Consider the following 15,615-nt stretch of genomic DNA (forward strand, 5'->3'; position numbering starts at 1 on the left):
GTAATGAATTGCAAATGGGGCTCCACAATGAGAAGCATGGATTTGTGGTATACTTAGTGATTTCTTCAAGTAACGATGTCATTAAAGTATCTAACGTCTGTTAGAATTTCAATTTTATCTATTTCAAAGGTCAATGATTCTTTCTTCATCTGTGTTTTGTGAAGAATTTTGTAGGCAAAATTCTCCCTTTGTTTACACTTTCTTTTTTAATCCAATTCCTCTAGATTTACGCTGAGTCTGGAAGCTGGCCTACAGGTGTGTGGTTAAAGCTGGAAGTCAGTTTTATTTATTTTACAAAAGACTAGGAAATTAAAAGGAAGTAAGATATATTTCTTACTGAGATGGGGTGGACTGGTCCACAGTCATCTGCTGGAGAGTCAAGATGTGGCATCATCCCAAGACCACAGAAAAGTCCTCCAAGGAGGCTAGATTGGCAGCCAGGAGAAGCAACCAATCAGGAGACAGGAAGGTCTATAAAAGTAGCTGCAACAGCAGAGCCAGTTCATTGGGGCTGGAGACTTCACTGGGTAAAGACCTAGCTTGGAGAGCTCCATGTGGGAAGCTGATCAGCACTGCAAATTTCAGGTAGATCCCTGAGAAGAACTAGAAGTCTTTTGAGGGCCAGAGAGCTGGGATACATAGTCATTAGTGGCACCAACCCCCCCAGCTCCTCTCCCCCGCCCCTGGGGCAACTGGCAGGTCACCTTGATATTGGTGTTCTGTGGTGCAGAGGGTGGGGAGGGAAGGAATTAGAGGCTAGAGACCCAGCCAGAGGGCTGCAACTAGAAAGGCCATTCAACAATGACCCAAACACTGTCTACAGGATGGGAATTGCTGGAAACACTACTTGGTTCAGAGGGGAGAATATATGGTGATAAACTTGAAACAACCCAGGACTGATCCAGAGATCTTTAAAATATTTGTCTATATGAGGCCTTTCCTTTATTCGGTTATGGTTTGCATTCTGAAGGCTGACACATTTTCATTAATGTGTTATTTTGATAAGTGTGCTTCATGTGCACAATTCTTTTTGACTTCACTGATTTTAGGGATGATAGTCTTCTGATAATACTGAAGGAAGATAGTTATGGTTTATTTGAAATTTACCTATTTTAAATAAGCATGACCTTCTAATTACCACTGCACTTTGACAGCAATACAATACCTTTCTCTTAAATGCTTCCCAAAGTTTTATAAGTGCTGTCTAGAAAAGACCAACTTCTCAGAATTTTTTTTCTCTGCAAGTTTGAAAGTTGCAAATGATTTTGAAAGCTAGTCCACTGAATAGTGACAGAGATAGCCATGTTAGTCTGTATTCTATCAAAACAAAAAAGCAGTCATGTAGCACTTTAAAAACTAACAAAATAATTTATTAGGTGATGAGCTTTTGTGGGACAGACCCACTTCTTCAGATCCTAGCCATGCCATCACTGGACCTAACCATGTTAATCACAGAATTACGGACACATTCTCCTGTGCCTCAACTAACATCATAAATGCCATCATGTGCCAACAATGCCCACACACCATGTATATAGGACAGACTGTAAACATTCTTTTCCAAAGAACGAATGGAAACAAAACAGACATCAAAAAGTCCACATAAACCTAACAGCCAGCAGTTTAATGGAGTGAGCCATTCTGTTAATGACCTGAAAGTCTGTGTTTTACTGAAAAGGAACTTTAACAACTATTTACAGAGGGAATGCTCAGAACTGTCATTTACATTCAAATTCGACACGTTAACACGTGGTTTGAACTGGGACATCAATTACCTGACCTATTATAAGGAATCTTTTACATACTTCGTTTTATCTTACTCTTAACTTCCTCGCCCCACACCCCACTCCTGCTGCCCCTCTGCTCTTCTGATTTGCTAAGCTTGATAACAATTTTTCTGATTTGTCAACCTTGATAACAATTTTTGGACCTCTGTGCTTTATATATTGAGTCTGTTCTGATATGGCTACGATCTGAAGAAATGGGTCTGCCCCACAAGAGCTTATCACTTAATAAATTTTTGTTAGTCTTTAAAGCGCTACAAGACTGTGTTTTTTGTTTGTTTGTTTTTTTAGTCCAGTGAAGAGGTGATGAAGCTATTAGGTCTGACTAATTTGACTTACAAGTCTGGTACACCAGTTAATCTCTGAGTTCAGTTGAGTCAGAGCAAATGGCCTTGTCTACACTAGCCCCAAACTTCGAAATGGCCATGTAAATGGCCATTTTGAAGTTTACTAATGAAGCACTGAAATACATATTCAGCGCCTCATTAGTATGCGGGCTGCCGCGGCACTTCAAAATTGACGCAGCTCGCCGTTGCGTGGCTCCTCCCGACGGGGCTCCTTTTCGAAAGGACCCCGCCTATTTCAAATTCCCCTTATTCCCATCTGCTCACAGGAATAAGGGGACTTCGAAGTAGGCGGGGTCCTTTCAAAAAGGAGCCTCGTCGGGACGAGCCGCGCGGTGGTGAGCCACATCAATTTCGAAGTGCTGCGGCCACCCACATGCTAATGAGGTGCTGAATATGTATTTCAACACTTCATTAGTAAACTTCAAAATGGCCACGTAAATGTAAATGTAAATGGCCATTTCGAAGTTTGGGGCTAGTGTAGACATAGCCAATGTGAATAAAATCATTTGACTAATACATTTTAAAAAGTGTTCTAGCAAATAGTAAGTTAGGATAGAACATTTTTTTCATTAGAAAATACTAATTTGTTGAAATTGTTCCATGTCAACATGTTGTTTTTGATGAATTCCTGACCAAGCACAGGTAAGCTCCTACCTAGACTGTCAGACCTATTCCTGTCCCTCTCCCCTCAGTTATACATTTCCACTTTTAGTCACGAAATAGGACAGACTACTGGAGAGCCAGGGCTTTCAGCACTTCTAGGCTGTGTCTACACGTGCTCCAAACTTCGAAATGGCCATGCAAATGGCCATTTCAAAGTTTACTAATGAAGGGCTGAAATGCATATTCAGCGCTTCATTAGCATGCGGGCGGCAGCGGCGCTTCGAAATTGACGAGCCTTGCCACCGCGCCGCGCGGCGGCAAGGCTTGTCAATTTCGAAGTGCCGCTGCCGTCCGCATGCTAATGAAGCGCTGAATATGCATTTCAGCGCTTCATTAGTAAACTTCGAAATGGCCATTTGCATGGCCATTTCGAAGCTTGGGGCACATGTAGACACAGCCCCTAGGCTCCCAGTCTATGCTTTTTTTCCCCTTAAAAACTGACATTTTTCTTGGTCCCAGAATTCTGTTACTAAGCAAATGTGCTGTTTTTATTTCATATACATAGTATTGTTGCTCTTGAAACAATTATACTTAGCTCCATTACTAATAAGCATCAAGGGCTAAAATATTCTTCTCACCCACCTTCACTTTTCATCTACACCATGGTGGCCACATGAGGAGAGACATTTCTCTGGGTCTGCTACTTTCATCAGTCAAATACATATTGGTTGGGAGGGATGGAGCCATGTTTCTGCCTCACATTGCACCAGTCAGCACAGATGAGCTGATCCATTCAGGAAAGTAATCTGTACTAGGTACAGGCAAGACTCAGATAATTACTAACTGCAACTTTACACCCATGGAACGGAGGAAACCAGAACATCAGGTTTTGATGCAGGTTCACAGTGCTGTGGTTGTGGTGGTGCTACAAAACACTGCTTCTTCCACACTGATCTACTCAATACACTGGAAAGACTGTCATTTTTATCTCTTATGTTTTGCTAAATTGTGATTCCGTAAAGAAAAATGCATGACAAAGAGAGATCTGGAAAAAAAAAGACCTTAACATTCTCTAGGAACATGTGAATGGGTACAAAATGTTGCATATTGGAAGCAAGTTGAAAGCAGGGGTAGTACACTCAAAGGTCAAGGGACATTTCTTCTGAACTGTTTTCAATTGCTCCAAAATATTCCTTTTAGGCTACGAATACACTAGCACACTACTTCGAAGTAGCTTATTTTGAAGTAAGAACATCGAAATAGGCTACTTCGATGCGTATCATCCACACGTCCTCCAGGGCTGGTGCCGTCAACGTTCAATGTCAAAGTAGTGATGGGGAATGTCGAAAGGAACCACCCTGGAAGGAAATGTGGAGTGTCTGCACACACAAGTGCTCGCCCTCAAAATAAGGGGCCAGCAAAGACCGTGGACCGGGTCACAGGCTGGACTAGCCCTTCTGGGGCAAAAGCAAGCTGCTCCTTCAAAGGGACTCTTCCAGACACACCCGGCCTGCACAGCACGAGGTCTGCAGAGCAGTAGCCACCCTTTCACAGACCAGGTCACAGCAACTATGGACACCCAGCGGCAGCAGCAGCAGAAAGAGGAGGCCCTCCAGGTAGTCATCCCAGGGACAAGCACCCTGGTAGGTGCTGCCCGGGAGGCCACCCAGTGGTTCTTGCCAGAGGAGCCCTCCCCGGAGGCAGACAGGCATGCCCCTGACCACCAGGCTCCCCTCTTCCTCCCCCACTGGCTGCTCCCCTGCCTCTGGAGCTACCCCACCAGCTCCGAGTGGTGGGAGCAGCTTGTCATGTGGGAGTGGGACAATGACATGTGGCTCCAGAACTTCCTCATGTGCTGGCAAACCTTCCTTGAGCTCTGCCAGTGGCTCACCTCAGCACTGAGGCACCATGACACCTGGATGAGGCGCTCTCTCCCCGTTGAGAGGAGGGTTGCAATAGCCCTCTGGAAGCTGGCCACTCCAGACAGCTATCGCTCTGTGGGACACCAGTTTGGAGTGGGAAAGGCCACAGTCAGGGCTGTTGTCATGGAGGTAAGGAGGCCCAGGCACGCACCCACTGGGGGGCCAGGGGGGCCAGGAATGGGGCTGGGGGTGGAGGGGCCGGGTGTGGTGATGGGGAGGGAGGAGAGCTGGGGAAGGAGGGGCTTGGTGGGGGGGGTACCTGGGGAGGTGTCCAGGAGGGGAGCCTGGGGGAAGGGCCCTGGGGCACCCTGCGCAGCCTCATGGGTGCCTGTGTTCCCTCCCCACAGGTGGTCTGTGCGCTTAGTGCCATGCTGCTCCAGAGGGTCATCCGACTCGGGGCCCTGGATGGGACCCACATCCCCATCTGTGCCCCAGACCACAGTGGAGGAAGATACATAAACTGCATGGGCTACCACTCTGTGGTCCTGAAGGCCATGGTGCACAGTCGGGCCCTCTTCCAGGACGTGTACGTGGGCTGTCCTGGCTGCACACACGATGCCCATGCTTTTAGGAACTCGGGCCTGTGCAGCTGGCTGGAGGTGGGGACCTACATCCCCCAGAGGGATCTCCCTCTCGGGGACACCACCTCCGCCTCGTGGCAGACGTGGCCTACACCCTCCAGACCTGGCTCATGGGCCCGTACCCTGGACACCTCAACGCCAGCCAGGAGTGGTTCAACGCTTGCCTGAACCACGCCTGCCGGGTGGTGGAGAGGACATTTGGTCATCTTAAGGGCTGCTAGCGGTGCCTCCTTGCCTGATTGGACCTCAGCCTCCAAAACATCCCCCAGGTTGTGGGCACATGCTGCACACTCCACAACATCACTGAGAGCAAGGGGGAGGCTTTTGTCCAGGGGAGGGCGGTCGATGCCAGCATGGGCTTCCCCCAGCCGGCTGCCGCACCCAGCCGCCAGGCCCAACATGACGGGGTACCGGTCCGCGAGGCCCTGCGGGCCCACTTCAATCAGGGAGACCCCTGAGCACCTCCCTGGCCTTCCCCAGAAGCCCCCCACACACAGAGCCCGCACTGCCCGCACACCACCCCCAACACCCGCACGCCACCCCCTCAACAAGCACACGCCTCCAACTTTTTTGAAAATAAACCCTTTTTTTTCTGAAAACTGCTAACTTGTTTTGTTCACAACAGAAACTGCAACCAATATACAAAAAGGGGGACAACTATATACATGGGGGCCTGGCGGACGGCTCAGCCGTAGGCCCATCAGTCTGGGGTTGGGGTAGAGGGGTGTGTGACCCCTCTCCCTGTGTCTGCAGTTCCTGGTGTGGCCGGCTGGGGGCTGGGAGGACCAGCAGGTACAGCCGGGATGCCTCCACTGGCCGGTCTTCAGCCCCAGTGGGCTCTGTGGAGCTTGCAGGCAGTGAGGAGGATGGGGCATCAGGCAGGGCAGCAGGGGGGCCTTGGGTGGAGTGGCGGGGAGGCTGGCCTGGGGGGCAGCTGGGGGCGGGAGCCAGGCAATGGCCTCCTGGATTGACCAGGCTATGTCCCGGAAGACCCCCATGAAGTCCTCCCATGCCGCCCACTGCTGGGTGAACTCTTCTCGGTTGAAGCGGAGTCTCTTGTCTGCCACCTCCGTCTGCCACTGGAGAGCTGCCAGGAGCTGGGGGTCCATAGGGGCCATCCCCAGAGTCCGGCAGTGGCAGGACCGTCCCACTGCCCTTGGGTGTGTCTCCAGGCACTGGCGATGGCTGACCTCTGGTGGGCTATCGGGGATGACGGAGGGTGCCTGGCTGCCTGGGATGTCGGATGCTTCAGCTGCAGAGAGGAAGGGGAAGGCTGTTAGTACAGTGCCCTGGCCAATGGCTCATTTCCCCTGCCCCCTCTTGGGTGCTGAGTCTCAGTCCCCATCGGTCGGTGTGATGTCCCTGTTAGCTGTTGCCATAACATTGTTCCCCCGCCCCGGGGTTAAGGCTGAGTGCTGTCCATGGGTGCAGGTGCTGACGGGAGCTGATGGGCATGCCACTGTCCGGGGACCATACTGTGGCTGGGCGTTTGCATGTTGGGGTCCGCTGGGGGTGTGTGAGGCTCCCAGTCATGTCTGGTGTCCCCCCCATGGCCCATTGGTGTGGCTCTGTGGGATACATACCTGACCATCCATTGCTGTGGTCGGGGGAAGCCCGGTGGGCAGATGCCCGGCTGAAGCTCTGGGAGGAGAGGTCGATGAGGAACGCCTCCTCCTTGCTGCTGGACCCCTCCTCCGCTGTCCCACGGTAGGGCTCGTTGGGTGGGCCCCGGGGTGCGGGGCTGGCCTCCAGGCCGGACTCCGGCCTCAAGGCCTGCTGGGGCTTGTCGGCTGTGGTGTCAAGGGTGGCCGGGGGGGAAGAGGTGTCCTGGGGGCCCAGGATGGCCCTGAGCTCCCTGCAATAGGGGCATGCAGCGGGGGTGGCCCCAGACCATCTGGTTGAGTCCCGGTCCAGGGCGTACCCCTGTCGCAATTCCTTCACCTTACTCTGGACATGATCTGGAATGTGGGCAGGGTGACCCTGGGCGGCCAGGCCCTTGGCCAGTTGGGTGAATGCTTCTGCATTCTGCTGCTTTCTCCCCATCATGTAGAGCACTTCCTCTTCACCCCAGAGCCCCAGCAGGTCTTGGAGCTCGGCCTCCGACCAGGAGGGGCCCCTCCTCTTTTTGGCCCCCCGCTTGGCTGCTGGGGGTGTCTGGGTCCCCTCAGGAGGGGAGCCCTGGGGGCGCTTGGGGGACTGGCTCGATGCCATGGCGCTGGTTAGAGGGTCGGGGACTGTAGAGGGCATGCAGGGCTAGCATGTGCATGTGCTGCTGCCTGCACGCTCTCAGCTTCCTGCCACAGGAAATCTGGGTCCATGGTGCTTTAACGGCTGCTGCGTGCGGGGACCATAGAGCCCCACAGGGGCTGGACAGAGCATCTCAACCCCTCAGCTGATGGCCTCCATGGAGGACCCCACTATTTCGAAGTAGCTGGATGTGGATCAACTACACGCACCCTACTTTGACGTTCAACTTTGAAGTAGGGCGCTATTTAATAGCGATTTCGACGTCTCACTGCCTAACGTCGATTTCAATGTCGAAATAGCACACAGCGGCTACGTCTACACGTGCACCCAACTTCGAAATAGCTTATTTCGATGTTGCGACATCGAAATAGGCTATTTCGATGAATAACGTCTACACGTCCTCCAGGGCTGGCAACGTCGATGTTCAACTTCGACGTTGCTCAGCCCAACATCGAAATAGGCACAGCGAGGGAACGTCTACACGCCAAAGTAGCACACATCGAAATAAGGGAGCCAGGCACAGCTGCAGACAGGGTCACGGGGTGGACTCAACAGCAAGTCGCTCCCTTAAAGGGCCCCTCCCAGACACACTTTCATTAAACAGTGCAAGATACACAGAGCCAACAACTAGTTGCAGACCCTGTATATGCAGCACGGACCCCCAGCTGCAGCAGCAGCAGCCAGAAGCCCTGGGCTAAGGGCTGCTGCCCACGGTGACAACAGAGCCCCGCAAGGGCTGGAGAGAGAGTATCTCTCAACCCCCCAGCTGATGGCCGCCATGGAGGACCCCGCTATTTCGATGTTGCGGGACGCGGATCGTCTACACGTCCCTACTTCGATGTTGAACGTCGAAGTAGGGCGCTATTCCCATCCCCTCATGGGGTTAGCAACTTCGACGTCTCGCCGCCTAACGTCGATTTCAACTTCGAAATAGCGCCCAACACGTGTAGACGTGACGGGCGCTATTTCGAAGTTACTGCCGCTACTTCGAAGTAGCGTGCACGTGTAGACGCAGCTAGCATGTGTAGATGCAATGGGTGCTATTTTGACGTTGTGCTGGCTACTTCAAAGTAGCCAGCTAGTGTAGACGCACCCTTTAAGTTCTAAAAGTAGGCTGAACAGTCTCACACGGAGCTCTTTGCATCTGGTCCTCATCAGCCAGGTATCATGATCTGAGGAACTGGAGTAAAAGCATGGACACCATATGTTGGGGCTGGGGCACCCAGCCAAAAAAAAAAAAAAAGCAGATGCTGAGCATCCACTGGAAGACAACTTCCCCCTCTTCTTCCCATGCCTCTGGTCCACAAGTACTCCCACTGACAAACATCTCCCCTGCTCTTCCGGTGCTTCTGGAGCACTGAGAACAGCTGATTCATGCTCTCCAGGAAGGTGGGTGAGGAACAGAGATAGGATGCACTGAGGTCAGGAGGCAGGGAAGGATTGGGAAGATGTGGAGTTGAGGTTTGGCAGATGTAGGGTGGAATGAAGGCAGTATGGGAGCAGAAGAGGTGTGGGAAGAGGCAGAGGGCAGGGGTGAGATCTCGGGGGAAGGAGTGGAGTGGGGACAGAGCCTGCAATAGACACACACACAGGGGCTGGACTAAAGTCATGCTGTGTAAAATGTTATGCATAAATGATGAAGTAATGCAAAGACGTTAACATCACATTTATAGACTTTGCAGTCACTTTTGACTGAGTGTAGTATGATTGAAAACACCTTTTCTGGGACTGATGGCAGCATTTTTCCCTATGCATGCAACAATGTTAACAGAGAAAAGCTCTGTGCATTTTCAGCTGGATAGCTGTAATGTGATTCTTCAGAATGAGCTCCACTTTAACACACCTTTTGCACAAAGCAGTTACTGTCTCATAATGGCTATGTCTACACGTGCACGCTACATCGAAATAGGCTATTTCGATGAATAACGTCTACACGTCCTCCAGGGTTGGCAACGTCGATGTTCAACTTCGACGTTGCGTAGCACCACATTGAAATAGGCGCTGCGAGGGAACGTCTACACGCCAAAGTAGCACACATCGAACTAAGGGTGCCAGGCACAGCTGCAGACAGGGTCACAGGGCAGACTCAACAGCAAGCCGCTCCCTTAAAGGGCCCCTCCCAGACACAGTTGCACTAAACAACACAAGATCCACAGAGCCGACAACTGGTTGCAGACCCTGTGCCTGCAGCATGGATGCCCAGCTGCCGCAGCAGCAGCCAGAAGCCCTGGGCTAAGGGCTGCTGCCCACGGTGACCATAGAGCCCCGCAGGGGCTGGAGAGAGACCGTCTCTCAACCCCTCAGCTGATGGCTGCCATGGCGGACCCCGCTATTTCGAAGTTGCGGGACACGCAACGACTACACGGTCCCTACTTCGACACTGAACATCGAAGTAGGGCGCTATTCCTATCCCCTCATGGGGTTAGCGACTTCGACGTCTCGCTGCCTAACGTCGAAGTTAACTTCGAAATAGCGCCCGGCGTGTGTAGCCGTGACGGGCACTATTTCGAAGTTAGTGCCACTACTTTGAAGTAGTGTGCACGTGTAGACATGGCTAATGTGGAATAAGAGCATAATGAAATCTGAAGGAATGTGTGACCATGTTATAACTAATCTGAAAAATAAGGAAGGTTGTCAACTACTGTTTCTGGCAATGTATGGATAACACCACAAAACCTTCCTGCTCTTGTACTAAAATATAGGCCACAGACCTGATCAGAGAACAGCCCTGGAATTTTATAATAGCAGTGCAGGAAGCAAACAAAGGAACATTGTAAATTAAGACTATTTTAAAAGCATATAGTGATGTTTTCAAAGGTAATATATTCCTTAAAGGAAACTTGTGCCTGCAACTGCGCCTACAGAGGAAACTTAAAAGAAAATTCCAGGGGCTGTATGTAACCCATGTCTCAAAGCATATGAAAGCCTGCAGAGCAGGGTTGTCATAGTGCCTGTAGACACCAGCTGAGCTAGGTAAGCAGCATGTGGCGGCAAAGCAGTCATCTGGCAAACTGTGCATTTGTGTAGACCCAAAGCCACTGAACTGGGAATTCAAGACATGCCCCTATTAATTGTTCACAATTGTTTACATCTTGCCAAAACATTCCAAAGCCAAAACATTTACAATCTGTGATATGAAGAATGAACTTTGTCACATAAGCCTGGATGAAGAATCCAGAACACTGACAAGTTTTCATCACTACAAATGACTTTGTATGCCAATGGGCATAATTCCAGCCCCAGAAGTGTTTCAGAGAAGACTCACACAAGTTCTGCAAGGACGGCCTTAGTGAAATTAAATGCAGAAGGTGTAGATAAAGGGAGTAAAGACAGAGAAGCTGATTGAGAAACTGAAATGAAAGAGGGTTTGAAAGTGTCCCAATAAGACCAAGATGGCCAGATACATTTCAGTTTCAGTAGATGTGAAAGAACTTCATAGAAATGATATTTTTTTGCTGGGCAATTGTGCTCACACCTGAATGCAGCATAAAAAAAAAAGTAGGTCAACTCACAAAGCGGGATGTTGAATGAGACAGGGCAAGTCCCTAACCTCAAGCCTTTTTCATATTGAAACAAATTATAAGAGATTCACTTGTCTTGAAGTAGTACCAAGTAGGATCACAGGATAAAAGGATTGCTGTAGCTCTGTTTCAGGACCATCTGGTAGCTTATGCCAGCTGATCCCTTCAAGATTTTGAAAAGGAGTATGCCCAAACTGAAAAAGAGCTTGTGTCTATGTTATTAGGAGTGTCATGATTCCATCAGTATGCCTGTGGCCCACCCAGTAGTAATGAAATCAGTCTACAAATATCTAGAAAGAATCAGGCCAAAACTCCTTCACAGTGTTCCAAAGAATCTGCGGAATATGTTGGCTCATGACCACTACAATCATGTGCAGATCTGATATTGTCTAGGATAACTACTGATGTTAACTCACCCCTTAGCAAGACATAAATACTCAGCATCAACAAGTTAGGAGAAAGGTAACAGAAGAGACAATTCATTTACAAGCTGTACTGTCTCCCTGGTTCTATAATTAAACTCAAGGCAATCAGAGACAATAGAAAAGGACGCATAGTTACAGGTGTTCAGGAGAGCTATGTTAGCAGGGTGACCAGAAGACAAAAGCCAAGTATTAGTAGAAGCATATTTTCAGAATAAAGATGACCTGAGCATTCAGGTTAGAGTTATTTTTTGAGGACTGAAAGCCTCATTACATAAGGATCTCATGTAAAAAAAGGTATGTATTTCAAAACTAGGCATTGAGAGTCACTTCAGATGGATTGTCTGAAAATGAATATACAGATTTGTTCTTTGATCATCCCTGGGGAAATTCTTCAGCAAAAATTTACATTCTCTATATAATATTTTAAATTTGTACAAATTATATTTGTCAAAATAATGCTACATAATCTTGCCGATTTTATTATTTTGGTAAGCTTTTTTTAAACACCTGTCAGTGATATATCAGGAATAATAAAGACATACAAAAATCTCCTAGTAGTAGAGAGACAAAGAAGCTTCTGTGACAGTGAAGTTCCTGTTTTTTTTCCCTCTCCTGCCTGCAAGGCCTAGCTGTCTGTCCAGCTATAACCCTTCACTCCAGAGGCTAGGTATCGTGCTTTCCTTTACCCAGCTACCCAAACTCCTTTTCCTCCATAGCCAAATCACAGGGTCCCTTCTAGCCCCGACACCCACATCTCCCCTATTCAGAGCCCAGCTGTATCCTCCAACATGGGAAAAAGGAAGGAGAATAACCCCCATAATCTCTTCTGCCCCTTCTAGCAAAGACCCCTTTCCAAAGTATTCCTTCCACTCTGGTGTATCCCACTGTCCTGATCAACTCTCCTGTAACAAGTAGTGAGTTGACCAGGGGTGACTCTAGAGTTGGCGAAAGCACTCCCAACCCTTGGGAACAGATGGACAAGCTGAAACCCAGAGGGGCCCTGAAAGTGAAAAATGTTCAAAAAACAGAAACACAACTTGAAGATAAACATGGATGTGAATATGATTGATTGTAACATGACTCTGCAAAACCCTTAGACTCAAAAGTAGCTAAAGATGATAAGAGGGGGCAGATTTGCAATTATCAGAGAGGTAGCCGTGTTAGTCTGTAGCTTCAAGAACAACACGAAGTCTTGTGGCACCTTATAGACTAACAGATATTTTGGAGCATAAGCTTTCGTGGGCAAAGACCCGCTTCATCAGATGCATGAATGGGGGGTGGTTTTAGAGGGGTATTAAAAGAATGGGGTCCCAGGGGTCTCTAGCCCTCCCTTTTTCTGGGACCCTATTCTTTTAATACCCCTCTGAAACCACTTATCCCCCCGCCACTCATGCATCTTATAAAGCAGGTCTTTGCCCACGAAAGCTTATGTTCCAAAATATCTGTTAGTCTATAAGGTGTCTCAAGACTTCTTCTTGTTCTCAGATTTGCAGTGGTTCCCTGGATTTGTCACACCAACAGCCTCAGAATCATGACCCACAGAACCTGGTCCCTTCTTGTGTCTAACCTAACTGTCCACTAGGTTGGTCTGAGTCTTTCATTAATAACTATCACATTATTGGTGTGATTGTGTGTGTATGTCTTTTAACCAGTATAAGAAGGTTCTTAATTGGCTCCAGGTGTCCTGATTAGCCTGTCTGTCTTAACTGCCTTTAGCAAGTTCTTGATTGGCTCCAGGTGTCTTAATTAGCTTGCCTGACTTAACTGATTCTAACAAGCTGCTAATTGAGTGCAGGTGACTTGATTGCTTTGGAGTAGATCCTGTTAGTTTACCCATGGAAAAGAGACCAGATTAATCTTGGGTTAATATACTGGCCTCTGCTGACTCTCCTGCTTTGGTGAGCAGGGTGTCAGCTATTTTCTTCTGGGCCAGGCCTCCTTTCACTGTAGTCTTACTGATGCCTTGCCCCCCTTCTAGCTGCTCTCACTTCTTGGAGGTTCTGCTGACCTGCCTTTTCATGGGGCTGGCCTCTGCATCTTGCTTAAGGTCTCTTCTGGATCTTCGGCTGTTGCTGAACTCGTTCTCTACCATTCAGAGGGCAGCCATTTGATAGATCAGAGTGATGTATGCATTCTTCATACCCATGTATAAGATGTACCCGAAGTGTGTTATCTTTGTCTGACCTAGGGGGCAGTGGCAAATTGCATGCTAATGACTGAGTTGAATCCGCTGTCACAGGCATGCATTCACAGTCTAACTATGGACATTTGATCAGTAGAAATATAACTGTGCTTCATTTACAATAAACTTTGCCCGGTGCCTACAACCCCTATCTGATTTTAGGGTCTTTGAGGCTCTCTTGGAGTCTGCAGCACAGGCCACCTGCCCAGGACCAGTACAGCATACAGAGAGGCAAGCACACAGACAAATGGTTATCATAACTGGATAGAACAAAAGATCTGAGAGGACATCACATTGGTGACTTCTGTTAACCACACTAAACTTCTCTATCCAGAAATAACTAGGCATTCATAAAGATGTCATTATGTCTAGAAGAAACGTAAAAATACCTTATTTGAGACAACGCTGCTACATCCCAGAAACAAAAAGACATGTTTTGGGAAAAGATTTTGTTTTATAATGTACACTGAGCTTTCTTTGGCTCCAAGTAAGATTAATGCCTCTCTCTACACTTGGGTTGGAGAGTAAATGCCACATAGACACAACCAACAGTCACTGAAAGAGTATCTTATAAGTAACAACAGTAAATCAGTAAATTATTTTTTCCTCAACTCACAGTATAATAGAGGAAAACTCATGAAAGCGAATAGTTTATGACTCGTGTAGCTCAGCTGTGGAACTCATCGGTACAGGAGGTGACTAAGGCTAAGAACTTAACAAATTTCAAACAAGTAACTGGATATTAACATGGATAGCAAGAATATCCAGATCTATGATAAGTAATGACAATAAAAGTTTCGTAAGGAAGTTAAATTGTGTCCTTCAGGGTTTAAGACAGTCTTTCACTTTCAGGCCACGTCTACACATGCACGCTACTTTGAAGTAGCGGCGCCAACTTCGAAATAGCGCCCGTCATGGCTACACGTGTTGGGCGCTATTTCGAAGTTGAAATCGACATTAGGCGGCGAGACGTCGAAGTCGCTAACCCCATGAGGGGATGAGAATAGCGCCCTACTTCGAAGTTGAACGTCGAAGTAGGGCACGTGTAGACGATCCCTGTCCCGCAACATCGAAATAGTGGGGTCCACCATGGCAGCCATCAGCTGAGGGGTTGAGAGACGCTCTCTCTCCAGCCCCTGCGGGGCTCTATGGTCACCATGGGCAGCAGCCCTTAGCCCAGGGCTTCTGGCTGCTGCTGCGGCAGCTGGGGATCCATGCTGCATGCACAGGGTCTACAACCAGTTGTCGGCTCTGTGGATCTTGTGTTGTTTAGTGCATCTGTGTCTGGGAGGGGCCCTTTAAGGGAGTGGCTTGCTGTTGAGTCCGCCCTGTGACCCTGTCTGCAGCTGTTCCTGGCACCCTTATTTCGATGTGTGCTACTTTGGCGTGTAGATGTTCCCTTGCAGCGCTTATTTCGATGTGGTGCTGCCCAACGTCAAAGTTGAACGTCGATGTTGCCAGCCCTGAAGGACGTGTAGACGTTATTCATCGAAATAGACTATTCGATGTCGCTACATCGAAATAAGCTATTTCGATGTAGAGTGCACGTGTAGACGTAGCCTCCGAGAGCAGGATGGGATCTATGCTGGTTGCAGATTTTTCCACATAGGTCTACTAACATGTGCTTATATTATACTTTCTAAAGCATGGAGTACTAAATAGAGTTGACTGGGAATTTTTCAGTTAAAAGTAATTTTCAGAATCCTTGCTTTTAACATCACAGATTCCCATGACCAGTCTGTCTTTCTACCTTGTGGGTCACTTAGCACCTTGAAAATATTTGAAAATTCAAAATGAAGTGTCATTTCAATTTTCTTTCAGGAAAATTTTGTAATTGTTACTTCACAGGAACTTTTTAAATTTCAGTTTGTATACTGTTCTATTAGTGAACAGCAGCAGATGGACCAGAGAGTTGCTCTCATATGGTTGACCAACATGTTATTATTTAGACAGAACACAAAACATAAGACATTGGTGCTTTATGAATGTTACTGGTTCCATGT

This window comes from Carettochelys insculpta, chromosome 1, assembly GCF_033958435.1.
Source record: "Carettochelys insculpta isolate YL-2023 chromosome 1, ASM3395843v1, whole genome shotgun sequence".
Classification (NCBI taxonomy): Eukaryota; Metazoa; Chordata; order Testudines; family Carettochelyidae; genus Carettochelys; species Carettochelys insculpta.